The sequence below is a fragment of the Equus asinus genome, chromosome 12 (genome assembly GCF_041296235.1).
Source record: "Equus asinus isolate D_3611 breed Donkey chromosome 12, EquAss-T2T_v2, whole genome shotgun sequence".
Classification (NCBI taxonomy): Eukaryota; Metazoa; Chordata; class Mammalia; order Perissodactyla; family Equidae; genus Equus; species Equus asinus.
In genome coordinates, this window is record NC_091801.1 from 45461373 (window position 1) to 45488948 (window position 27576).

The window sequence follows — 27576 nt, forward strand, 5'->3', positions numbered from 1 at the left end:
TTAAATCAAACCCTGAAGAACTAAGAATTAACTGAAGGGAGTAAGGAGGATATATTTCAGGCCAGAGGGATCAGGACAAAGAATGGCACATTGGAATATGTGAGATAAAGTCAACCTGTCTGGAGTTCAGGGGTAGGGGACTGAATGCGATGAACCTACAGAGGTTGGAAAGGGCAGGACATTCAAGCATTAGGAGACTGTGTAGGGATTTGAAGTTTTATCCTATGATCAGTGGGAAGCAATTGAAGAACTGTAAAGAGGAAATCAATCTTGCTGCTCTATGGAATGGAGGGGGACCACTGAGTGGATGGTGTGACCGTTCATGGTCTTGAAGATCTGGTGTTCAGTGTTGGAAATCTTGAAGTTGAAGAACCTGTAAAACATCCAGTTGGAGATGTCAATTAAGCAATTGGATATACTTATTTTTAGGTTCAGAGAAGAGGTCTGAGATGAATACACACATTTGAGTGACAGCGTTGTAGATAGTATTTGAAGTCCATGTTACTGATGGAATGGTATAGGGAGAGAGTATAGAACTAAGAAAAAAGGAGTATTTCATTCAGTCTGAGCCTTGAGGAACTTCAACTTTTAAAGACTTGATAAGGAAGGATGAACAAGGGAGAATCGTAAAAACAGAGGAGGCTGAATTATTTATGCTTGTTTCTATGGCCTCTCTAATAGTTTTGTTGTCAGTTGTCCAAAGATAATTTCATCCACCTTGAGCATGTCTCTTTAATAGAACTCAATTTACCATATTTTAATCATAAATTTTCTTGTCTCTTCCTTTTATTGTCTTTAGAAGCAGGAACTTTGTGTTTTAAAATCATTCTTGAAACCCCAGCACCTAGCATGCTGACTGCTTAGTAGGCATGGATTTGTCTGTGTTTGAGTGGGAATAAAGATCTTCCTTAGGAAAGATGAGCAAGAACAGAAAGCAGAGTTTTCCTTGCATAGCTTCTCTGTGTGAGAAACCATGGACACTTTATTTTAAGCCTTTTGTCTATACCTGTGAAATGATGACTTTCAGGTATCAACAAGCAGATGGGATACTTTCTGAGGGGCAGAGGAGTCTACATTCTTCATTTGTAGTGTCTTTGATCCTACCCTGAGACCTGTGGCTGCTAGAAGTTATTCCTAGAAGCTGCTGCAGCAGAAAATTTGGTGTCCACCTCACCAGTTTGGAGCTTAGTCTGCTCAGGTCTCCTAGTAGGCCTTTTCCTTCTCCCTTTTGACTATCTACTGCCACTTCCCCTAACTTTATCTCAAACCCTCTTTTTCCTGTCCCAAAGAATCCCAGTGCCATGTTTCATGATTTTAGGCATATTTTTACTTAGGATTTAATACAATATTTTTGTATTACTAGCAACCCTCTCCTCCATTTTCCATTCTGAAATACATTATTCCATCTTGTATAATTTTTACCTTTGATGAGGTTTCTGTATTCTCTTTAGTATTGGATCTGATGATAGTGTGACCAGTGTGTGAAGGTCAATGGGCCTTTTTCTCCTCCCCACCACTCCTCATTCCTGCTGGGATTTGGGAATTGGTTCTTTTTCCTGGACTGAAGCAAACAGCAGTAACATTGAAGCTTTGCTGTCAGCTGGTGATCCAGGACTTGTTGCCTGGTCTCTGCTTTAATTCATGATCTTTGCTGCCCAGATTTTCTTTTTTCAAGACTTACTGTTTGTTCTTGACCTGTGGAATTTTTCTTAAGTCCGTGGTTTTGAACAATGACTGTTTTGTTAAGTCAGGTATGTGTTTTTCAGCTTGTGTCTGTTATCTTTTGTGCTGCCTGTTGTATTTCTCATCTCCAAGTGACTTGGATGACTGGAAATTTTATTAGCTTTGGGGAGAAGCATGTGGTTGAGAAGATCAGGACTAGCTCTTGAGAATTTGGGGTGAGTGCATGGAGAGAAATAGGGTTTAACGTGTTTAACCCTAGGTTGAATAGGGGCTAAGGTGGAGAGAGACTTTCAACAAAATAAATTTCACTGGTTTCAAATCAAATTGCATACGAAGTTCTGTCTACATGAGTGAAGACCAATTTTTAAAACATTTGAAGGCATACATTTAAAATGACAGCTTAATGTTAAAATGAGAAGTTATGATTCATCAGCAGTAGTATAATTATGAATAACATGACCTTATTCATTGACACTAACTGCTTTATATCTTCAGATTTCATTATGTTAGTACTGTGATAAACCCCAGAAAAGTTATAGAGGAGGGAATGATTTTGATTATTTTATTCAATAGTCATTACTTGCATCCTTTTATATTTTTGCAAATTTTAAATTGCAATAATGGTCTTGCTATTCAATTTTCCTATTTCTTACAATCATAACCTTCTGGAATAGCCACAAAAATAGAAGAAAACTGAAGTAAAAAGCCTTTGAGCTCAATGAAAATACCTTCTGCAAAGCCCACAGCTTGACTCAACACAGTCAGAATGGCATTTCCTTTCCTATAATGGGCCCAGAACCTCTTTGACTTAGTTATATCTGTGGCATTTTATTTATTTTCTCCTGGAAACATAGAGCTTTTACTTTTGATCTAGGAAAAAAAGGAAATGTATAGTTTTAAAAATAACTCTGTACAAAGTTATAGCCTTAAAGCATAATTGAGGAGAGACACTGAAGAGATCAGCACCGTCCAATAGAAATTTCTGTGATCATAGAAGTGCTTGTCTGTACTGTCCAGTACAGTGGCCACTAGCCATAGGTGACTAGTGAGCACTGGAAATGTTGCTATTGTGACTAGGGAACTGAATTTTAATTTTTATTTCATTTTAATTAATTTAATCAGAGATAGATAGTGGCTACTATATTAGACAGCACAGTTCTAGATAATTGTAATAGCTTTCTATTGCTGCTCTATAAAATATTACCATAAACTTAGTGGCTTAACCAGTACGATTTCATCATCTTACAGCTCTGTAGGTTAGAAGTCTGGTAGAGGTCTCAGTGGGCTACGATCAAGGCGTTGGCAGGGCCGTTTTCTTTTCTGAAGACTCTAGGGGAGAATCCATTTCCTTGACTTTTCTAGCTTTTAGCAGCTGCCAACATTCCTTGGTTCATGGCCCCTTTCCTCCATTTCTATGTGATGTTACATCTCTCGGTCCCTTTCTTCCATAGTCATATCTCTCTCTGACTCTCCTTTTCTACTTCTCTCTCTCATTTTTAAAGACCCTTGTGATTCCATTGGGCCTACCTGAGTTATCCAGGATAATCTTCCTATCTTAAAGTCAGCTGGTTAGCAACTTTAATTCCTCTTTGCCATGTAATCTGACGTATTTATAAGTTTGGGCGTTAAGAGTTGGATATCTTGGGTGGGGGGCATTATTCTGCCTACCACATCATCTTCTACATATGGAACCATTTAGTGAAAGAGTAGATTCAGCCTTATGCATTTTTTTGTGTGTGTTTGAGGAAGATTGGCCCTAAGCTAACATCTGTTGCCAATCTTCCTCTTTTTGCTTGAGGAAAATTGTCCCTGAGCTAACATCTACACCAATCTTCCTCTATTTTGTATGTGGGACACCACCAAAACATGGCTTGATGAGTGGTGTGTAGGTCCACACCTGGGATCCAAACATGTGAACCCCAGGCTGCCAAAGCAGAGTGCATGAACTTAACTGCTACCCCACCAGCCGCCCCCCCATGCATCTTTTTCAGATTATTTATTGAGCCTATACCTATATTTTATTCCCCACAGTGCAGGAGTCTTAATAATTTGGGAACAATAGAAAATTTAACTATAAAAGGGAACTTAAATGATACTTAGTCTAATCTTCTATCCCATAGAGTATTATTTTCTTCTCTAGACTCTATAGTTCATTTAGTTTATGTCAAGTACCTATGAAGGGTACTACCTACTTAGCAGCAAAATCAGTTGCAATATTGTATACCTCTAATGTCATCCTGTCATCTAACCCTTTATTATCTTCACACGGTAGCCCTCTAGTTTTGGCTTTTTGAACATTTGTAAATCTACTTTTCCTTTGGTGTTAGCTATCTCAAGAAATGGCCCTACCACCCATACAGTTGTCTGACCAAAATTTTGGGGAGTTCTCTTTACTTTATCCCTCATATCCATTCACCACTATTGAATATCCTAAATATATAACTCCTAAATTATCTCTCAGATCTGTCCACTTCTTTCATTTAGTTATTGTACTTTTTAGTTCTAGGATTTAATTTTTTTAAAATAGTTTCCATTTCTCTGCTGAAATTATTGTTTATTTATTAATGAAGACTATATTTTCCTTTGATTCTCTGAACATATTTTTTCTGAATTCCTTGAACATATTTATAATAACTATTTTAGTCTTTGGTAAATCCAACACCTGGGCTATCTTGGAATCAGTTTCTATTGATTACCCTTTTCTTAACTGTGGATTACATTTTCCTTTCTCTTTGCAGATCTATCAATTTTTGATTGTATGCTAGACATTGTAGATGATACATTTTAGACATTCTTTGATCTGTTATCTTCCTCTGAAAATATCTTCCTCTAATGAGTATTTTTTTTTAAGAAGGCAAGTGATCACCTGAACTTGGATAAGCTTGGATTATGCTTTGCTAGACTGGTTCCGTGGAAAGCTCTAGGTGTTGCCTAAGACTCTCTAACTTACTGGGACTTAACTTACAAATTCTTTTTCCTCTGAAGATCTTGTCAAGGCTTAGTTTTAGGCATTTCTTGGGCAAGTCTAGAATAACTTGTAGGGCAGCGTTTCTCAATTTTTTTTCATCATTGCCCTCCAAGGAGACTTTTTAGACATTTTTCCCCCCAATTGTTGACTCCCACTCCCCACTTCTTCTGTGAAGTTTTAATATTATAGATATAACTATATAACTGTTTATGTGATGTGTAATATCTAAGATTTTTTTTCACTTCTTCTCCCCCCTAGAACTAATTTTCACCCTTTTGATGATAACATCCCTGTTGAGAATGCATGTTCTAGGGTCTGGTCCCTATTCCTAAGGTGAAGCCTTTCTGGTGTTCTGGTGTCCTGCCTTGCAGATTCCAACTCTTCAAACTCAGGACTGTGCCTTCTTAATTTGGCGAGCCTGCTGTGTTCTGCTTGGATTCTAGCTCACTACACTATGGTTGGGAAGTTGTCCCTAGGCAAAGAGCCAGGCAACTGGGGTCACCTTCTATGTTTTTCTTCTCTCAGAGATCACAGTCTTATATTGTCTCTGTCCCAATGCCTGAAAATAGTTGCCCATTTTTGTACAGTTTTATGGTTCTATGGCCATTTATAGTGGGAGTGTTGGTTCTTACCAATAACTCCATTCTCTCTGGATTCTGTTGGAAGCAGAAGTCCTCCCTCTACTTCTTTCACTCCCCATCTATAGCTAGTACAGGTGATAATCAGCCTATTAGGATTATAATAACAGCCTTTTAACTGGTCTCCTGGTCTCCTTACTTTCAGCCTCCACAAAACCTCCTGAGTGAACTTTCCAAAACAACAATGTTTTCTTGTCATTCCACTGTTTGAAACCCTTCTTAGGCATTCTGTTACCCTTAGGATAAAGTTCAAACTCTTTAAAGTGACTCACAGGCCTCCCTCTATGATTTGTCTCCTATCTCCCTCTTCAGCCTTAGCTTGTGTTACTCTATCTTGAACCATTGTACATGTCGTACTGATCTTTTCCAGTTTATCAAATGTGCAGTGGTGTTACTTGTCTCCTTGCCTTTCCACATTTATTTTCCTATGTCTGGAATCCCCACTCTCCCCTCCTTATTTGGCTAATGCTTGCTCTTTTTTTAGGTTGCAGCACTGATTTAGCTTTTCCTGAAAGGCCTATGCGAGGATTAAGCCCCCTGCTTTATGCTCCATCCACTATCTTAGTGTAATTATTTAACAGTTCCATTTCTTCTCCTTACTCTTATAGGTAATAAGCTCTATAAAGGCAGAGATTTTATCTGTCTTGTCCAGTGCTGTATCCATAGTGCTTAGTACAATGTCTAGTGCATAGATAGGTATTCTATTAATATTTATTGAATGAATGAATGAATAACCAGATATCATGTTTATTGCCTTTTTCATTTGACTCCTCTTCAGATATACAGTATAGCTATTGTGGTTCCTTAATCTTCACTTCTCCAGGCTACATTTCCAAAGACCATGAAGGAAAGATTTAAATATCTATAGCAGGGGTTGACAAACTACAGCCAGATCTGGCTTGTGGTCTGTTTTTGCAAATAAAGTTTTATTGAAACATAACCCATTGTTTACATATTGTCTATGGCTATTTTTTTAAATAAAAAAATTCAGAGTCACTTTCTTTTAAAATTAGAATCTACTGATTTTTTAAAATTCATTTTATGTTAAAATATTCAGTTGACAGAATTTTCCAAGAATATGTCAGTCATGCAAATTAAATGAAATATAACAATGTTGTAAATGGCCTGATCTCCCTGACATGAGGTGATCCTTTTATGAACTCCTACATCTAGACAAACTTATCCTATTAATGGGATATTTTTATTTAAGCTCCCCTACCCTTATTTTGTTTGTATTAAGCAATGGAACCCTTTCAACAAATGAAATCTTAGGAGGAAGTTCAATTTATAAAACACATAAAGGGAGATGCTGTGGGTGGAGAGGGCTAGGTTTGGATCCTTGTCTACTCAGTCCCTCTTTTATTACCCATCTCTCTCTCCCTATATGGGCACCTTTGTAGTATCCTTGAGGAGTGAAAACCACTGCTTAAGGCATCTGCAGGACAGAATTTTGTGGCAGTTTCTACTCCTGACATAAGGTATGACAACACTTTAGTGCCACTTTGGATTTAGTCTCACTGCTGTGTTCTGTGGTGCTGCCATCTTGATTTTCCTAGCTACTTGAGTCCTGACAGTTCTTTTACATCTCATCTAGCTTTCTGGCTTCAAGATCCCTAACTTGCAGCTGAATGTTGTGAAAGGTAACTCTCGAGGCTCACTGACTTCCAGACCCCTGGTCTTTTCTCACCTTTGGCAGCTGAGGGATCCTTAAACCAGGGGTGACACGTTAAAATGCTTATATGGTCTAGGATGGGACCACTAATAAGTGACCCAGGATTCCAGGATTACTGTGACACCATAAGAAAAAGTGGGATTATGGTGATCTGATGATGGGGTAGCCTCTTGTCATGGGGCTGTTCCCAGATCTTCTAATTTTTCCAGAAAAAAATAGAAATTAAAATTTTTATGTGAAATCTCCTGACCTTTTAATGTCACTAATTGATTTAATATTTGAAAAAGCACAGTTCAGAGCAAACAAAATATATCTGACCTGGATGCCGCCCACAGGTCACTCATTTGTGAACTTTGCCTCAAGATTTGGCTTTTTTGCCTTTTGCTTTGGCTATTGCCTGCACTCAGCCCCCATCTGGAGGTTCCTGTCAGAGTGTCACCCACTCCCTGGGGTGACTCTTCATTGAAACGACTGGCAGGTTAACCTTGACTTTCAAGTGATCTGATAGTGGGAGCAGGGAGTGCAATGTCTGATTACCCAGCCTTTGCATCACCTTAAGTGCTTCTACCAAATGCTGGTGCTTGGAAGGCCTGTCTTGTTTTGATAATTTTAGTAGAAGAGAAATGTTATATGGAAGGATTTTCTTTTTTAACTGTTGAAAAAGTGAATATGACAAGAGGCCAGCATTGTATTATGCAGTGACTCTCAAACCTGTTTACACTTTAGGGTTTCTCTACTTGATCTTGCTCTAATATGAATCAGGTGGCCCCAGTTTAATTAAAAGCTGGATTTATCCCTTTCTCATCCTAATGACTGGTGGACTAAAGAGCAGTCAGTTTTTTTATTTAGAAAAAGAAGACTTTAACCTTCTACCATCTTAGAAATTTTCACTACCTTTTGATTTGTGGATTTTAGGCTTTTGAGCATTTTGGGCAGAGCCTTCTGGAAACAGAAAACCCTTGCTTTCCTTGGAATTATTTGGCACTTTCTAAACGTGGATGTGGTCAGTAGCAAGTTGACAAACCAACAAAGCACTTCATAAATCCAGAGTTTTCTCTGTTCTTGAGTTAGTATCAGACACTGGTACTTTTGGAGCCAGCCCTTCTGGTCTGCCAGGTGTGGGGTTATGGATGTGGTCTTTAAGATTGAGCTAGTGAAGGTCATTAGAGCACGGTGCTAATGAGCACAGGGTCATGTGTCTGATTCCAATACAGATCTATTAACTTAGGTCAAGGAGGGACTCCTGGCTCAGTTAGCCTGGTCTGGCAAATGTCTGGTCTCAGGCCCAAGGAGGATTGGATTGGAGACTAAGCAAATCACTTATCACCAGGGGAAAAAGGAACTCAAAGCACATGTTCTACTGGATGTGACAAGTGGTGTCATCTATGGATGGAGTCTGAACCTATATTACCTACATGTAGGGAGAAATTTTGACTCACAGGCAATCTCCAAACATATGTAATACTGGGTACGCAAGTTTTAAATGACCAGTGGAAACCAGTGGCTTCCAAGAAGTCTGGGAGGAGATGGGGAATCTTACAGCTAATAGATGTGGAGTGCCTCCACAGCCAAATTGGAACTTTGTGACTATGCTAAAGAGCTCTTGTGCAATTCCTTGTTAGGTGTGAAGCATGCACATGTACCATAAGACAACTCTGTTCTTGTGCAGGATGGGTAAAAGGGCAGAGAGAGTTGTGTGTGGGCCAAGGATTGTAGACACTTGTCCTATGGCTACCTTACATACTCTGTATATTTGCACACCCTGGTTTCACATTTCCTGAGCGTTTTCCTATGGAAGTCTTCATTATAGGAAAGGCAATATTTTCTAGCTGTATCTATTTTTCAAGGATAAAGATTTTTTTTTTTTAAAGATTTTATTTTTTCCTTTTTCTCCCCAAAGCCCCCCGGTACATAGTTGTATCTTCTTCGTTGTGGGTTCTTCTAGTTGTGGCATGTGGGACGCTGCCTCAGTGTGGTTTGATGAGCAGTGCCATGTCCGCGCCCAGGATTCGAACCAACGAAACACTGGGCCGCCTGCAGCGGAGCGCGCGAACTTAACCACTCGGCCACGGGGCCAGCCCCTCAAGGATAAAGATTTTTAAAATTACTTTTTATTATGAAAAATTTCAAACAAATTAATGAGAATATAATAATGAATGTCCATATACACATAATCTGGACTTAATGTCAACATTTTGCCATATTTGCCTCATTTTTGTTTTTTTGTTAGTGTTGTCACCCCTCATATTTCTCTAAAAAATGACTATTTCTTGCATTACCACATACTATTATCACTCTTATTAGTTCCTTAATATCATCTAATACTTGGTACATATTCAAATTTCCCAGTTGTCTCCAAAGTGTCCTTTGCAACTGGTTTGTTCAGTTCAGGATCTAATCAAAGTCTGCGTTTCATTTGGTTATGTCTCTTGAGCCTCTTATAGCTTAGAACAATCCTTCCTTACCCCTGCTTTTGTGTGTGTGTGTGTGTTTGTGTGAACACATGACATTGACTTGTTGAAGAGATGAGTCAGTTGGCCTTTGCCATGTCTCATCTTCTGGATTTGTCTGATTTTTCAGGATGAGTTTTGATGCTTTACATTTGATATTGAAAATGGCCTTGGGTCTGGGAGCTGGCCCTGTGGCCAAGTGGTTACGTTCAGCACACTCTGCTTGGGTGGCCCAAATTTGGTTCCTGGGTACAGACTTACACCACTTGTTGGCAGCCATGCTGTGGCGCCAACCCACATACAAAATAGAGGAATATTAGCACAGATGTTAGCTCGGGGTGAATCTTCCTCAAGCAAAAAGAAGAAGATTGTCAAAGATGTTAGCTCAGGGTGAGTCTTCCTCAGAAAAGAAAGAAAAAAAGAAAATGGACTTGGGTCTGGAGATTGGCAATGGCTGGGAGACCTTGTACACAGAGGGTCTCTGACAATGAGGAAGATAAACGCAAAGGCAGTGGGAGTTTTCCATGCTCCCATGCCTGCTCCCTGCCAGAGGTGACAGATGCAGACTCATGTAAACACGTGAGGCCATAGTCCTTTCAGAAAGAATCAGGCATTTTTTTCTCTTTGCCAGGCCATAGCACAGAGCTTGAGGATATAATGATTCTATTGGATATATATTTTGAATAGCATATTCTGAATAAAACAAGTTAAAACCAAGAGACAGGAAAATGAAAGGAAACTAAAGCTATGAGAAGGTCATAGAACACTCCCAGTGGCCTGACAACTTGAGTTTGTTCTCCCTTCCTGAAGTCTACTCATCTCTATTACAGGTAGAGAGAACCCAAATTTGAAACAGACAACTACAGAGGATCAAGTGCCTTGAGAGAAGCTGATGACAGACATTAGGAGATTAGATTTTGGAAGAAGACAGCCAAATAAGGAAGCTTAGTACAGGGTGGCAAACAGTGAGGGGGTGCAGTTCATCTCTTTTTTCCTTCCCCAAGAACACTTGTGGGCCTGTAAGTCAGTGTGCCCATAAAATCTTTTCTGATCTTGAAGGTGTTTTGGAAGACTAACTCAATCCTTAGTATTCTTAAACTGGAGCAGGGGTTCTGAAACTTGAATGCAAATTGGTATCGCTTGGGAAGCTTTAAAAACTACTGGTGCCTGGTTCCCACCTGTGAAAATTCTGATATAATTTGTCTCAGGTATGGCCATGGCAACAGGATTTTTAAAGACTCGCCAGGTGATTCAGTGTGTATGTACATTTGAGACCCACTGACGTAGAGCAACAAACTGTATACACATTAACCTTGTTTTTAAAAAAGATGTATTCAACTCTCTCCTCCCTCCTCCATTAAAACTATGGAATCCCAATGCATAAAAAAGATAAAAGTGGAGGTTCTTTAGTTGAGATAGTCCTAAAGCCTTGCTCATTGGGTACCATTTGCCACCTCCATTACCCACTTTTCCCAAACTCTTTCATTTCCTCCCTAGCATCTTCATAGAACTAAGCTCCAAAGAGGAGGACTATTCGAAAAAATCACCAATCTAGAGTTTACTGGATTTTAACCATCTGGACCTGGATTTGAACCATGGGTCTGTCACTTTTAACCCTTTAACTGTGTAACTTTGGACAATTATACTTAAACTCTCACCCGCAGTTCCTTTATCTCTTAATTAGAGATAATAGCTATCTAACCAGTTGTAATGAAGACTAAAGTTGGACCTAAGCTGGTGTACTCTCAATAAAAGCTAGCCCTTTGCTTGGTTCAAGCTTTCCTTGAGGCCACCATAGGCTTTCAGGTCTGTTCTAGGATGGGATTGATGGTTTGGTTTAATCTGGGAACCTTTATTTACTTTCATATTGTACTTGTATCGTAGGATGGACACAGATTTCCTCTACCCATGATAGATCTAAAATTCTTGATTGACTTGCAGCACCATAGGACCAGATGGGGTGGTGGAGGAGTTGTTCACTGCTGCATGTTGAAGGAGAAGCCAGATGTCAGATATCAGATAAACTATGATAATCAATGGAAGAGGAACCAGGCTCAAGTCCATTTTCATGAGAATGACTATATGAATGTGGTAAGACGGTCCATAGTGGTAGTGGTGGATGGGCTGGGGAGTCAAGCTGGGAAGGAGTTCTCTGTGGACCAGAGATGCAGGTTCATGAGGGAGGATTTTTTTGATTTAAAAATTTTTTTTAAAGGACAGTGGAATTTTAAGCAGGCATGAAAAAACGTGAACATATTCTTTCCCAATTTGGTATTCTGATATGGCTAAACAAAACTTTCAGAGACTATAGAAAACTCACTTTTTCCATTGTGAATATTTTATAGTGTTGATAAGAACTGAAATTGACTGATATGAATTTAACACCTCCTTCTTCTTCCACCCAGACGTTAGTAAGTAGTGAAATGGCTAGAGGTGTTTAGGGAGATGATGAAAGAGAATTCAGAGGCTTGGGGAATTACAAAGTTAGATGATCTGTAATTGAATAATGTTTAGTAGAATACACAAATAAAAAGTATCTAAAATCTTTTAAAGGAAAAACTCCTTTGGGTTTGGCCCTGTCTCAATGACATTGAACTAGTGATTCAAGTCTAAACATGGCCATACGTGGTATTTCCTGTTTATCTTTCACAAAGCTGGCATCAATTTCCACATTGTGTTCTCTGCACACCTGTGACCTCTGCAGAATGAAAAATGCTCTTTAGTTTCCTCAGCATTCACAATGAAGAACTCTCCAGAGAAGCTTTCTGTTCTTTCTGGTGTCTAGATAAATGGAAGAACACAGCACCCAAGGAGAGGTATTTTGGCCAGTTAGACTGTTTGGTGGGCTGAGTGTGGATTACCCTTAGTTTGTTAAAAGTTTAAAAAAAAATTGTCTTATTCACATATTATTACCCAAAATGTGTGGGTTTGGTTGCTACACCACTTTAATGTTGTAGCTGTATATTTAATTTCCAATCTTAACAGACAGATTAGGAAAAAAACTCCCAAGAAGTAAAAAGTAAAAAAAATGTTTATTTGGGACAATAAAATCTCTTTTTGTAATTTGAAATTGAGACCAAGACAATTTCTGGCAAAATTGTGAGCAGTCTCTCCAGTGGCCTCTTTCTCATATTATCTTCCTGCCATCTGGCACACTTCCACTCACATCCAGGTGCTGAGCAGGGCCCCCATGTGGGTCTGCTGTTGGAGTTCACTTGTCCTCAGTGTCCCATTGAGAGAACCCCTGCAAGGTCTGTCCTTCAGCATTTCCCCTTCTGAAGAAAGTTTTTATTTATCGTTTAGTGCCTCAATGTTAGTGAGTCGTCTGAGGAAAGAATTTGTTAAAAATAGCTCAGATGAAGGTATATGTGAGAGACTAATCAATGTTAGAACTCAGCGTTTTATCCTGAGGTGAGTATTCAAAAGGAGTCACCTGTAAACCCCAACTAATACGTCTGTTGACAAAGCATGTTCAGGATTTCAGGTATGGATTTGATGGCTGGGGCAGAGTGGTGCATAGAGTCTTTTCTATAGACCCTCCTCAAATCTTTTCTTTTTTCTTTCTGCTTTTTCTCCCCAAATCCCCCCAGTACATAGTTGTATATTTTACTTGTGGGTCCTTGTAGTTGTGGCACGTGGGGTGCCGCCTCAACGTGGCCTGATGAGTGGTGCCGTGTCCGTGCCCAGGATCCGAACCAGCAAAACCCTGGGCCGCTGCAGCGGAGCATGTGAACTTAACCACTCGGCCACGGGGCCAGCCCTGACCCTCCTCAAATCTAATTGCATGTCTTCTCTTTCAAACCTATTTTAAAGACAGGACCTATTTAAGTTTTACCTTAACATCACTAAATTGCCTTCTTCTTATTTCCCCCCATTGCCAGGTCGTTTAAAAGTCCCTTCCGTTCCTCCCAAAACTAGGACGTTGGTGACATCTCAATTCCTGCTTACTTGTAACTATTCTTGGTGTTGGTGAAGAGGTGAAAGTTATGCAGCATAGGGATTTTGGTTCTTCACTTTGCATTCAGTTAACAAATGGCTTCATTTATTACGGTCCTGACTTTTCAGCTTGAGGCACATCTTTATTTCCCTTTCACCAGTTTTAACAATGAACTTTTTCAATCCGTCATTACTCAATGAAGACATGGATAATAATGAATGCATGATTCAGTTATTTCTTAGAACAGTCCTGTCCAGTAGAAATATAATGTTAGCTCCATACCTAATTTTAAATTTTCTAGGAGCTGTATTAAAAAATAAAAAGAAACAGGTGGAATAAATTTTTAGTAATGGGTTTTATTTAATCCAATGTCAAAAATATTTCAAGATGTAATCAATATAAATAATTAATGAGATACCTCATATTATTTTATTTCTGTACTTTGTTTTTGAAATCTGGGCTGCATTTTACAATTACAGCACATCTCAATTTGGAGTAGCCACATTTCAAGTGCTAATAGCTAAATGTGGCCAGTGACTACCATATTCACAGACTTAGAACATTTCTGAGTAAGGAGTGCATAGAATTGTTAGCTTATGCTTAGTTTTAATTTGACTGTTTTCTTTGTGAAAAAATGTTTAAATATAAACCAATGATTTTTCTCCCCAAATCTCCTTTTCTTTAATGCTCCCCAATTCAGTAATTGTCATTGACAGGCCTGCCATAGATGGTTTTACAGGTAAGACACTGTACAACTCTAAGAGGTACTAATTACAATGCACACGGCTGTATGCAGTGGTACTGTTTCAATAATACTACCTAGTTGTCCATGTCAGAAAGGGAGTTATTCATGACATTTCATCTCCTTCATCCCTACCTCCATCTTCTCCAGTCTTGCCTTTCACTAAGTTTTGTTGGTTCTACCTCCAAAGTACATCTAGAATCAAACTACATCTCTCAAGGTCTACTACCGTCTCTTTAGAGAGGCTGCTACTACCTGGATTACTGCAATAGCCTCTAACTGGCTCCCCACATCCACTCTAGGTGTTCTCCAGTCCATTCTCCATGCTGCAATTTGCAAAAGGCAAGTCCAAGAGCAAGCCACTCTCTCACATAAAGTCGTCTAATAACCTCCCATGCTTTTAGAGTCCAAATCCTATGGTGGCCTACAAGGCCCGTTCTTTCTCTATTTTGCTATGCTTCTCTCTCTTCCTGTATAAGGATTTTCACACACTCTCTTTCTTTTACCTGCAGTGCTTGTTTACCCTCTTCCTTTGCCTGCCTAACCTCTTTTTGCTATTCCAGTTAAATATAAGTTTCTCAGGAATGCCTTCTCTAACTTCCTTGACTCTTGGGTCCCCATTCTATATGTTCTCATAGTATCACTACGTCTCCTTTATAGCACTTATCACAATTTTATCTATATGATTTTTTTGTATATTTTAATATAATATCTGTCTTGACCAGTGTAAGCTTCATGAGAAAGGGGAACCACATGTCCTTTGTTCGTTACCTTTGTATTTGTAGTACTAGCCCAGGGCCTGGCATATAGTAAGGCTTCAATAAATTCCAACAGAATCTGCGTGTGCTCAGCCTGTTGTTTCTGGCAGCTTGGTAGCTTTACGAGGCTTTTCAAAGTTGTAGAACCTTTTTTGATGTGACTAAGTGTTCCAGCTTCTGATTCATTGTGAAGATTTTAGAGTGTATCCTTTAAGGATGCTGTTTCTTTGGGAGCCTGCTGATAAACCTGGCAAAGTTCCACTAGGTATTGAGATGATGATCACAATGTCATTAACTTAGCTTTGTAAAATAAGCATACTCTTGCTGCCTCCCTTCCCTGCCCCTCATACCGGCTCATGCAGTTATAGAATTGCTAGGTTATACGTATGTGCATGTTCGAATTTACCATATAATGCTGAATTGTTTTCCAAAGTGGTTATACCAATTCACATCTTTGCCAATAGTGTAAGAATTCTTCTTTTGCTCCACATTTTCTTCCATACTTATCAGACTTTTTTGTTTTTGCCAGTTTTATGGAGTGAATGGTATCTTGTGATTTAAATTTATAATTCCCTGATTACTAATGAAGGTGAGCATCTTTTAAGTTTTTTATTCACCGTTTCTGTTTCCCCTTCTGTGAAGTGACTTTCGCCACTTTTCTGGTGGAATGTTCACTATTCCCTCATTGGTTCTTTGAGATTTTTAGGTATTCTAGGTTCTAGTCCTTTGATAGTATTTATATTGCTAATAGTTTTTCCCAGTTTGTGGCTTTTTTTTCAGTTATTCTCTGGTCTTTTTATGAATCAAGATTGTTAATTTTAGTATAGTAAATTAATCTTTTCATTTGTGGTTTCTGCTTTTTAAAATCTCATTTAAGTACATTCTTCACTATTCCAAAGTTGTGACACTCTCTCTAGCTGCATTTCACAAATTTTGATTAGTATTATCTTTCAGTTCTATGTATTTTCCAATTTTCATTCTTCTATAACATTTGGGTGATTTAGAAAGGTGTTTTTGAATTTCAAATATATAATTTCCTTTTATAGTTTTTTTTGCTACAGATTTTTGATTTAACTATTTGTTGTCAGATAATGTAGTATGTGAGATAAGAGAATCTGGATTTGTTGAGATCTATTTTAGGGCCTATAAGGTGGTTAATTGTCATAAGCCATGTGTGTTTGAAAAGAATATATATTCTTAAGTTGTTGGATACATTGTTTCATAGATACACATTAGATCAAGCTTGTTGTGGTGTTCAGATTTTTAGATCATTACTGGTTTTTTATTGTAGTTGTTGCTTGATATGTCAGTTATTGAGGAGATGTGTTAAAATCTTCCATAATTATTTGGATTTGTCCATTTGTCTGTAGTTCAGACTTTTTTTGGTCTATATACTTATGAATTTATGTAATTAAGTGCATATACATGTAAAATTGTTATATATTTTTGGTGAATGGAGCCTTTTGTGTAGTAATCCTTTGCCTTTAAATCTATTTAGTCTGATATTGATACAGCTTTGCCAGTGTTTTTGATTAATGTTTTCTTGATATCTTTTTCATAAATTTTACATTAAATGTTTGTGTGTTAAGTTTTAGATGTATTCCCTTGCAAATAACTTAGAGTTGCATTTTATTTTTTAATCCGGCCTAACAATATCTTACAAAATCAAGTCCATTTGCATTGGTTGTGATTAATGTTATATTTGGATTTATTTCCTCCACTTTATAATGGTTTGGACCGAAGTGTTGATCTGGATTGTATTATATCCCTTGCTTGAAAGAAGTCCCAAATCACTGAGTCACCCAATCACCTATCCATAGCCCATATTGGACTATCCCTATGGCCCCAGTAGCATAGTGGTTTGGGATTAAATGGCACCATAAAACAATGCAGGAAATGGAGATGGTTAGCAGGGTAAAGACCAATGTCAAGAAAAGAAAAGCTCACCATCTTCACATATTTAAAGGACTGTCTTATGCATATAAAAGAAGAATTAAAACATTAGCAGCAAATGAAAGAGCTGGAACAAATGAGTGGAATAATACTTTGTTTACTGAGCAACTGTTATATACTAGGTAAATTGCTAAGTACTTTTCACACTTGATTTAATTCACACAACAAACCACTAAGGTAAGAGGTTATTATCCTCATTGTATAGGTAAAGAAACTGAGACTCAGAGGGCTTATGGAATATATTCAGTGTCAAACAACTGGTAAGTGGCAGAATTAGGAATTGTGCTAAAGTCTGTATAACTTAAAACTCTTGCTCTTTTCACTAAATTATATTACAGGGAGATAAACTGGTAAATTCCAAATAAAAAAGAACTCTCTTTTTATTAACGTTGACCAGAAATGTAATGAACTATCATTTAGGGTAGCGAGCATCCTATCTTTGGACATTTCCAAGTAGAGATGAGGTGGTCATATATCAAGACTCTTGTAGTGGGAGTTTTACTTTGAGTGGGAAGTTGTAGTTTAGAACAGATGGTTGAGTAAGATGACCACTAAGATCTATTTCAGTTTCCATCACCTTATTGAAACTGTGCCAAAGCTTAACAAGTATACGCTTTTCAAAACTCTCCCTACTTTTTGAAATTAGCCACAATTTGAAATTGTCTTTTCTTCACTCAGCCTCCTTTACTCACTGCAATGTTATATGATGTGTACAAGTGGGGGCTTAATAAAATCCTATTCAGTGATGACTTGATGAAAAGTCGACTTGGCCTGTTTAGATAGGAGAAAAAGTAGTCATGTGTATTTTATAGAATGAAAACATGAGTGCAGCATAAGGTTCATTAATTTGAAATGTGGGAGCCAAGAAATACAAAAGCTGAGAGACTCCATTTAATATCACCATACCTCCTTATATTAAAAACCTTTAACAATAAAGCCATCCCTAATTTTAAATACAAACAATGCTTTTAAAATGAAATGTTATTTTATAGAAAGCTTTTGGTAAGTAGCCAGAATTCTTTGGGGGGAAGAAAAGGTCTATCCTCTTTGTCTTGCTTTGTTGGTATATTCTGCCTTGTGAAGGCCAAGAGCCCAGAAGTATGAAAAAAAAAAATTTATTTCTATCAGCAGTCTCATCAGGCTGGCCACCCTGTAGACTCTGCTTCTGTCCACTTTATTTTCTTTATCCTCGCTGCCACTCCATCAGTAACCACTTCCCCTTCTTTTAAAGTCCAGCCAAAAGCATATTTCTTCCATATGCTTCTATTGACCTGTGTCTCTCCCCATACCTGTACCTCTCCAAATATCCAGTAGTGGCAGCTAAAATATATGAAAAAGGATTGACTCATTCTTTACTTTTGAGTAGTCCTTTTAAAACTTGTAAAAGCAATTTCACAACTAACTGCTTCCTGCAACATGTCTCTGAGATGGAGAAGAAAGATCTCATTATAGCTTTTTGATACATGAAGAAACTGATGCATGAGGAGGTTGGGAATTGCTAAGTAGTTAGTGACAGAATTTTAGCATCTTTCAGCTCCACAGCTTTAACAGCCAAATGTTGTGTTCCAAAATATTTCCCACAAGTTTCTGACTCTTGAAGTTTAAGTAAAATGACATGGCTGATACCTGGGGTTTGGTGTATTTGCAATTGGCTGAGATCAATTTTTGAATGGGCTAACCAAGTGCTACCCAATGTGTAGAAAGTGGAATGAGTATTAAAAGCCTGCTAGAATGTGAAAAAACTTTGAGAAAGGTCTCCTACTTGCACCACATCAGTGATTCTCACAATATGGTTTTTGGATCACATATATCAGAATCACTAGATTCTAAAAGTGCAGATTCTTGAACTCCACCCAGGCCTACAGAATTGGAACCTCTAGGGAGGGGACTCGGGTATCTATCTACCTTTTAACGAGCTGACAAAGTTTATACATGAAAATTTGAGCACCTCTGGATAAGGTAATCTCTCAGGTTCCTTCTACATCTGATGTCCTATGATTCTCTGAGTGAGAAAGACAAAGAAAGACAGCAGTCATGGATTTAATTTTGGCAGAGATTTCTTTACTCTTTTTTGTGTGTAAACTTTTTTTTTTAAATTGTGGTAATAATAGCTTATAACAGAGTGAGATTTCAGTTGCACATTATTGTTTGTCAAACACCACATAAATATACCCCTTTACCCCTTGTGCCCACCCTCCACCCCCATCCCCCAGTACCACTAATTTATTCTCTTTGTCCGTAAGTTTGTTTATATTCCACATATGTGTGAAATCATATGGTGTTTGTCTTTTCTCTGTCTGGCTTATTTTGTTTAACGTGATGCCCTCAAGGTTCATCCATGTGGTTTCGAATGGGACGATTTTGTCTTTTTTTGTGGCCGAGTAGTATTCCATTGTATATATACACCACATCTTCTTTATCCACTCATCTGTCAACGGGCACTTGGGTTGCTTCCATGTCTTGGCTGTTGTGAATAATGCTGCAGTGAACATACGGGTGCGTAAGACTCTTTGAATTGTTGATTTCTAGTTCTTTGGGTAAATACCCAGTAGTGAGATAGCTGGGTCATATAGTTTTTCTATTTTTAATTTTTTGAGAAATCTCCATACTATTTTCCACATTGGCTGTGCCAGTTTGCATTCCCACCAGCAGTGGATGAGGATTCCCTTTTCTCTACAACCTATCCAACATTTGTTGTTTTTTGTCTTGATGATTATAGCCATTCTAATGGGTGTAAGATGGAGTCTAAGTGTAGTTTTGATTTGCATTTCCCTGATGATTAGTGATGTTGAGCATCTTTTCATGTGCTTATTGGCCATCTGTATATCTTCTTTGGAAAGATGTCTGTTCATATCTTCTGCCCACTTTTTGACTGAGTTGTTTGTTTCTTTGTAGTTCATTTGTGTGAGCTCTTTATATATTATGGAGATTAACCCCTTGTCGGATATATGATTTTCTAATATTTTTTCCCAGTTGGTGGGTTGTTTTTTCATTTTGTTCTTGGTTTCTTTTGCCTTCTAGAAGCTCTTTAGTCTGATGAAGTCCCACTTGTTTACTTTTTCTTTTGTTTCCCTTGTCTGAGTAGACATGTATTTGAAAAGATCTTTTTAAGGCTGATGTTAAAGAGTGTACTGCCTATATTCTCTTCCACAAGTTTTATGGTTTCAGGTCTTACCTTCAAGTCTTTGGTCCGTTTTGAGTCTATTTTTGTGCATGGGGAAAGATAATGGTTTACTTTCATTCTTTTGCATGTGGCTGTCCAGTTTCCCCAGCACCATTTATTGAAGAGACTTTCCTTACTCCAGTGTATGATCTTGGCTCCTTTGTCAAAGATTAGCTGTCCGTAGATGGGTGGTTTTATCTGTGGGCTTTCAGTTCTGTTCCATTGATCTGTGTGTCTGTTCTTGTACCAGTACCATGCTGTTTTGATTACTATAGCTTTGTAATATATTTTTAAGTCAGGGGTTGTAATGCACCAGCTTTGTTCTTGTTTTTCAGTCTTGCTCTGGCTATTTGGGGTCTTTTGTTGCCTCATCTGAATTTTAAGGTTCTTTGTTCTATTTCCATGAAGAATGTCATTGGGATTCTGATTGGGATTGCATTGAATCTGTAGATTGCTTTAGGTAGTATGGACATTTTAACTATGTTTATTCTTCCAATCCATGTGCATGGAATATCCTTCCATTTCTTTATGTCCTTATCAATTTCTTTCAGTAATGTCTTATAGTTTTCTTTCTATAGGTGTTTCACCTCCATGGTTAAATTTATTCCTAGATATTTTATTCTTTTTGTTGTGATTGTAAATGGAACTGTATTTTTGAGTTCTTGTTCTGTTAGTTTGTTATTTGAGTATAAAAATGCTACTCATTTTTGTAGGTTGACTTTGTACTGTGCAACTTTGCTGTAGTTGTTGATTATTTCTAGTAGTTTTCTGATGGATTCTTCAGGATTTTCTCTATATAAAATCATGTCTTCTGCAAACAGTGAGAGTTTCGCTTCTTCAGTGCCTATTTAGATTCCTTTGATTTCTTATTCTTGCCTAATTGCCCTGGCCAAAACCTCGAGTACTGTGTTGAATAAGAGTGGTGAGAGTGGGCACCCTTGTTTTGTTCCTGTTCTCAGAAGGATGGCTTTTAGTTTTTACCCATTGAGTATGATGTTGGCTGTGGGTTTGTCAAATATGGCCTTTATTATGTTGAGGTACTTTCCTTATATACCCATTTTATTGAGAGTTTTTATCATGAATGGATGTTGAATCTTGTTAAATGCTTTCTCTGCATCTATGGAGATGATCTGTGGTTTTTATTCCTCATTTTGTTAATGTGGTGAATCACGTTGATGGATTTGTGGATGTTGAGTCATCCTTGTGTCCCTGGTATGAATCCCACTTGATCATGGTGTATGATCTTTTTAATGTATTGCTGTATTCAGTTTGCCAACATTTTGTTCAGGATTTTTGTATCTATGTTCATCAGTGATATTGGCCTATAATTTTCCTTGTTTGTGTTGTCCTTATTTGGCTTTGGTACCAGAGTGATGTTGGCCTCATAGAATGTGTTAGGAATATTTCCATCTTCTCCAATCTTTTGGAATAGTTTGAGAAAAATGGGTAATAAATCTTCTTCGAATGTTTGGTAGAATTCTCCTGAGAAGCCATCTGGTCCTGGACTTTTATTTTTGGGGAGGTTTTTGATAACTGTTTCAATCTCTTTACTTGTGATTGGTCTATTCAAATTCCCTATTTTTTCTTGATTCAGTCTTGGGAGGTTGTAAGAGACTAAGAATTTATCCATTTCTTCTAGATTGTCCAGTTTATTGCCATAGAGTTTTTCATAATCTCTTATAATCTTCTGTATTTCAGTGGTATCCATTGTAATTTCTCCTCTTTCATTTCTAATTTTATTTATTTGGGCTTTCTCTATTTTTTTCTTAGTGAGTCTGGTTAAGGGTTTGTCAATTTTGTTTATCTTCTCAAAGAACCAGCTCCTTGTTTCATGGATCCTTTTTATAGTCTTTTTTTTGTTTCAATTTCACTTATTTCTGCTGTAGTTTTTATTATTTCCCTCCTTCTACTGAATTTGAGCTTTGTTTGTTCTTCTTTTTCTAATGCTGTTAGGTGTAGTTTAAGATTGTTTATTTGAGCTTTTTCTAGTTTGTTAGCATAGGCCTGTATTGCTATAAATTGCCCTCTTAGGACTGCTTTTGCTGCATCTCAAATAAGTTGGTATGGTGTGTTTTCATTTTCATTTGTCTCCAAATATTTTTTGATTTCTCCTTTTCTTTCTTCAATGACCCATTGGTTGTTCAGTGTAAAACTTTTTTTGACATATAAAAAGCTGTACAAATTTCGGTTATGCAACTTGATAAGTTTGGAGATAAGTATACACTTGTGAGACCATCACCACAATCAATGCCATAAATATATCTATCACCTTCAGAAGTTTCCTCCTACTTTATTTACTGTGATAAGAACAGTTAACATTAGATCTATGCTCTTAACAAATTTTTAAGTATGCAATACAGTATTGTTAACTGTAGGTATTGTGCTGTACAATACATCTCTAGTACCTATTCATCTTGCATAACTCAAACTTTGTACTCTTTGACCAACACTGCCCCATTTCCCCCTCCCCCAGCACTTGGTAACCACCATTCTACTGTCTGCTCCTGTGAGTTTGACTATTTTAGATTCCTAATACAAGTGGGATCATGTAGTATTTGTTCTTCTGTGTCTGGCTTATTTCACTTAGCATGATGTCTTATAGGTTTATCCATATTGTTGCAAATGGCAGGATTTCCTTTTTTAAGGCTGAATAATATTACATTGTGTGTAAATACTACATTTTCATTATCCTTTCATCCTTCTATGTACATTTAGCTTGCTTCAATATCTTGGCTACTGAGAATAATGCTGCAGTGAACATGGGAATGGAGGTCCAGATTTCAATTCCTTTGTATATATACCCAGAAGAAGGATTGCTGGATTGTATGATACTTCTATTTTTAATTTTTTGAGGAACCTACATACTGTTTTACATAGTGGCAGCACCAATTTACATTCCCACCAACAGTGCACAAGGATTCCCTTTTCTACACATCCTGGCCAAGATTTGTTATCCTTCTCTTTTTGATAATAACCATCCTAACAAGTGTAAAGTGGTATCTCATTTTGGTTTTGATTTGCATTTCCCTGATAATTAGTGGTGTTGAGCAACTTTTTCTTGTACCTGTTGGCCATAACTGATTGCTCTTCTTTGATGTCAGAGACTCTAGTTGTTTTAAGTTTGCCACAAATCAACTAATTCGTATGTGATGACAATATACTATTTTCATTATTTGTTTGCCTGTCCCAGTTTATTATCTGCTTTGGTCCTATTTCTTTCCTGCATAACTGCAGTAACCTTCAACCTCTTCTCATGCAAGTCCGTGTCCTTTATGCTATTATCAAAGGAGTTTTTTTGTGTATGTGTCTATAAAACAACAAACACAAAGAAGTCCCTCACACAGTTGATATGTTATTTCTTTCCATTACAAAACATTTAATTTCTCAACATGACTTGCTAGGCCTTTTCAAGAATTGCATCATACCTTATCTTTGGAGTTTTATCTCCCAAATTTTCCTCATCCATTCAGGAATCCTTTGGTTCTCAAACTAGTTAGGAAGCTAATTATCTAGAGTCAGTCATCTTGTTCCTGTTTTTTTTTTTTTTTCATATTAAATAGCTTTATATTTTACTCCATCATTGGATCCAGGGGCAATCTTATTCACAGAAAATGTGCTAAACCATCAGACCATAAGCATTTACTAGTAGAAAATGCAAGCACTGGATTTAGTTTGGCTTTTTGAGTTTATTATATAATGTTTTTATGTATTTATTTTTACTGTGTGCTACTTTTTACTATTAGAAAATTGAAAACAAGTACCAAAGAAATATTTGTGCAAGAATAACTTAAATTTAAGAATATTCTATATATTACTTTAGAAAAAAGCTTTTTGCAACAGATTGCCATTCTATGATTTAAACAATAAAATACCTTGATTTAGTTTGTGGAGCACCAGTGTTCTCTGTGAACAGTATTAAGTAGTAGGGCCTGTGTCCTTGTGGTTCTCTTTTTCTGGAATGTCTTTCTGAAGTTTTTACTCTTGAAGAACTCCTACTCATTGTTCAAGACCCAGTGGATTTTTCACCTTCTCTATGAAGTCTTCTCTGACCCCTACAGATAGAATCTACTACTCTCTTCTCTATGTTTTCCATGTTACTTGGGATATATGTCTATACGTTTTTATAATTAATACTGAACATAATAATAGTAACAGTAATAATAATAATTATTATTCTGTTTCTGCCTCTCCTGCTAGGTTATATCTCATTTAGCTTTATACCTAAGTGCTCTATGGGGTACGGCACAAAGTTGATGTTTAATAATTGCTGTTAAATGAAAGTCTTGTTTTGACTAAGATATTTTCCCCTCAATAAATTTATCCTTCTTGGGGCAGCACCATGGCCGAGTGGTTAAGTTTGTGCACTCTGGTTCTACAGTCCAGGGTTTTGCCAGTTTGGATTCTGGGTGTGGACATGGCACCGCGCATCAAGCCATGCTGAGGTGGCATCTCATATAGCACAACCAGAGGCACTCACAACTAGACTATACAACTACATACTGGGGGGTTTTTGGAGAAGAAGAAGAAAAAGGAAAAAAAAGGAGATTGGCAACAGATATTAGCTCAGGTGCCAATCTTCCCCCCACCCCGAAAACAAATTTACCCTTCTTACTTTATTCTGTAGTACCTAGAACACAGGATCTTATATGAACCCATTTAACAATAATAGACTGAGCAAGTGATCTGGCTTCCCTCCTTGCTCTGGGAAATAGTTCAACTCTATCAAAGAGCAGTCAAAAAAATTCATATATTGAGAGTGATGTGAGGGCTATTGAAAAGCTTGGAACTACCTTCTTGGAACTAATAGACTTGTGTTGAGGGATTTCGGGGAAGATGATGGTGTAGGAGGACTGAACTCAGCTCCTCCAAGAAACAACAAATTTACAACTACCCTTGGAACAATGACCCCTGAGAGAGAACTGGAAACTGGATAAAAAGAATCTCCACAACAAGGGACAGCACTGACTGAGGTGGGAGAGGCAGAAATACCTTTCTGGGGAGGAAAAAGCCTCATTCTAGCTGTGGCGCTTCACAGCTGTGAGCAATCTTAAGGTACGAAGCTTTTCCTGGAGGAGCAGAGGATCTGAGTGGGAGAGTTTTGCCAAAATAAGCAGCTTTTGGATTCAGCACAACTGAGAGGAGTGTCATAGTATGTAGCTTTGCTGGCTATTAGCAACAATGGGGAAGACCCCCAGAAAAGCTGTTGGACATAATCTAAGAATAGTCTACCAGCCAAGAATACTCTACCTGGCAAGGTTAGCATTCAGAATGGAAGGAGAGAGAAAGAGTTTTCTATACAAGCAAAAACTAAAGGACTTTATCACCAATAAATTAGCCTTACAAAAATGTTAAAGGGACTTATTTAAGTGGAAAAGAAAAGACAGAAATAGGAATAAGCAAATTATGTAAAAAAAAAGACTGGTAAAGGGAAACATACAGTAAAGGTAGCAGATGAACAACCTATGAACCTAATATAAAGTCAAAAGACGAAAGTACTAAAATTATCTATTTCCATGATAAGAGGTTAATGGATACACACATACGCAAAAGACATTAAATATGATAACAAAAACATAAAATACGGGGGAGAGGAGTAAAAGAGTAAAGCTTTTAGCAAGAGATCAAACATAAGAAACCATCAACTTAATATAGATTGCTATATACATAGGTTATTATATATGAACCTCATGGTAATCACGAACCAGAAACCTATAATAAATACACAAATAATTAAGATAAAGGAACCCAAACATAATACCAGAGAAAGCCATCAAACCATAAGGGAAGAGGGCAAAAGAAGAAGAAAGGAACAGAGAAGAACTACTAAAACACCCAGAAAAAAAGTGGCTCAGATAAATAGAATCAGAATTGAAAGAGGAGAAATGACAATGGACACCTCAGAAATACAAAAGATTATAAGAGAATACTACAGAAAGCTATACACCAACAAACTGGATAATCTAGAAGAAATGGATAAATTCTTAGAATCATACAACCTTCCAAAACTGGATCAAGAAGAAATAGAGAATTTGAATAGGCAAATCACCAGTAAGGAGATCGAAACAGTAATCAAAAACCTCCCCAAAAATAAAATTCCAAGACCAGCTGGCTTCCCTGATGAATTCTACCAAACATTCAAAGAAGACTTAATATCTATCCTTCTCAAACTCTTCCAAAAAATTGAAGAGGAGGGGAAACTTCCTAACTCATTCTATGAGATCAATGTCACTCTAATACCAAACCAGACAAGGATAACACAAAAAGCGAAAATCACAGGCCAATGTCACTGGGGAACATCAATGCAGAAATCCTGAACCAAATACTAGCAAATTGAATATAATACATTAAAAAGATCATACACCATGATCAAGTGGGATTTATTCCAGGGATGCAGGGTTGGTTCAACATCTGCAAATCAAACTGATACCACATTAACAAAATGAAAAATAAAAATCTCATGATCATCTCAATAGATGCAGAGAAAGCATTTGACAAGATACAATTTATGATAAAAACTCTGAATAAAATGTGTATAGAAGGAAAGTACCTCAACATAATAAAGGCCATAGATGACAAACCCACAGCCAACATCATACTCAGTGGGGAAAAACTGAAAGCTATACCTCTAAGAACAGGAGACAGACAAAGATGCCCACTTCTACCAGGCTTATTTAACAACGTAGTTTTGGCAGTCCTAGCCAGAGCAATTAGACGAGAAAAAGAAATAAAAGGGATCCAAATTGGAAGTGAAGAAGTGAAACTGTCACTATTTGCAGATGACCTGATTTTATATATAGAAAACCCTAAAGAATCCACCAGAAAACTATTAGAAATAATAAATGAATATGGTAAAGTTGCAGGATACAAAATCAACATGCAAAAATCAGTAGTGTTTCTATACACTAACAATGAAGTAGCAGAAAGAGAAATTAAGAATACAATCCCACTTACAATTACAATGAAAAGAATAAAATACATAGGAATAAAATTAACCGAAGAGGTGAAGGACCAGTACACTGAAAACTATAAAACATTGTTGATAGACATTGAAGAAGACACAAAGCAATGGGAAAATATTCTGTGCTCTTGGATTGGAAGAATTAACATAGTTAAAATGTCCATACTTCCTAAAGCAATCTACAGATTCAATGCAATCTTTATCAAAGTTCAAACAACATTTTTCACAGAAATGTAACAAAGAATCCTAAAACTTATATGAAACAGCAAAAGATCCCAGATAGCCAAAGGATTCCTGAGAAAAAAGAACAAAGCTGGAGGTATCACATTCCCTGATTTCAAAATATGCTACAAAGCTATAGTAACCAAAACAGCAAATTACTAGCACAAAGACAGACACACAGATCAATGGAAACAGAATCAAGAGCCCAGAAATAAACCCACATTTTTATGGACAGCTAACTTTTGACAAGGGAGCCAAGAACATACAATGGAGAAAGGAAAGTCTCTTCAATAAATGGTGTTGGTAAAACTGGACAGCCACATTCAAAAGAATGAAAGTAGACCATTATCTTACACCATGCACACAAGTTAACTCAAAATGGATTAAAGATTTGAATGTAAGACTTGAAACCATAAAACTTCTAAAAGAAAA

At 37.3% G+C, this 27576-nt stretch overlaps 1 protein-coding gene across 4 annotated transcripts in view; it reads left to right on the forward strand.

Annotated features, from left to right (window-relative positions):
* Positions 1-27576, forward strand: part of CPQ (carboxypeptidase Q) — a 460617-nt gene that overhangs the window by 43848 nt on the left and 389193 nt on the right. Inside the window, exon 2 of one of the 4 annotated variants that reach the window (XM_070481372.1) lies at positions 11353-11502. The exons of the other annotated variants lie outside the window; for them this stretch is intronic. The gene's annotated coding sequence lies outside the window, so the exon portion shown is untranslated. The remainder of the gene's footprint in view (positions 1-11352; positions 11503-27576) is intronic. 4 annotated transcript variants of the gene reach the window in all.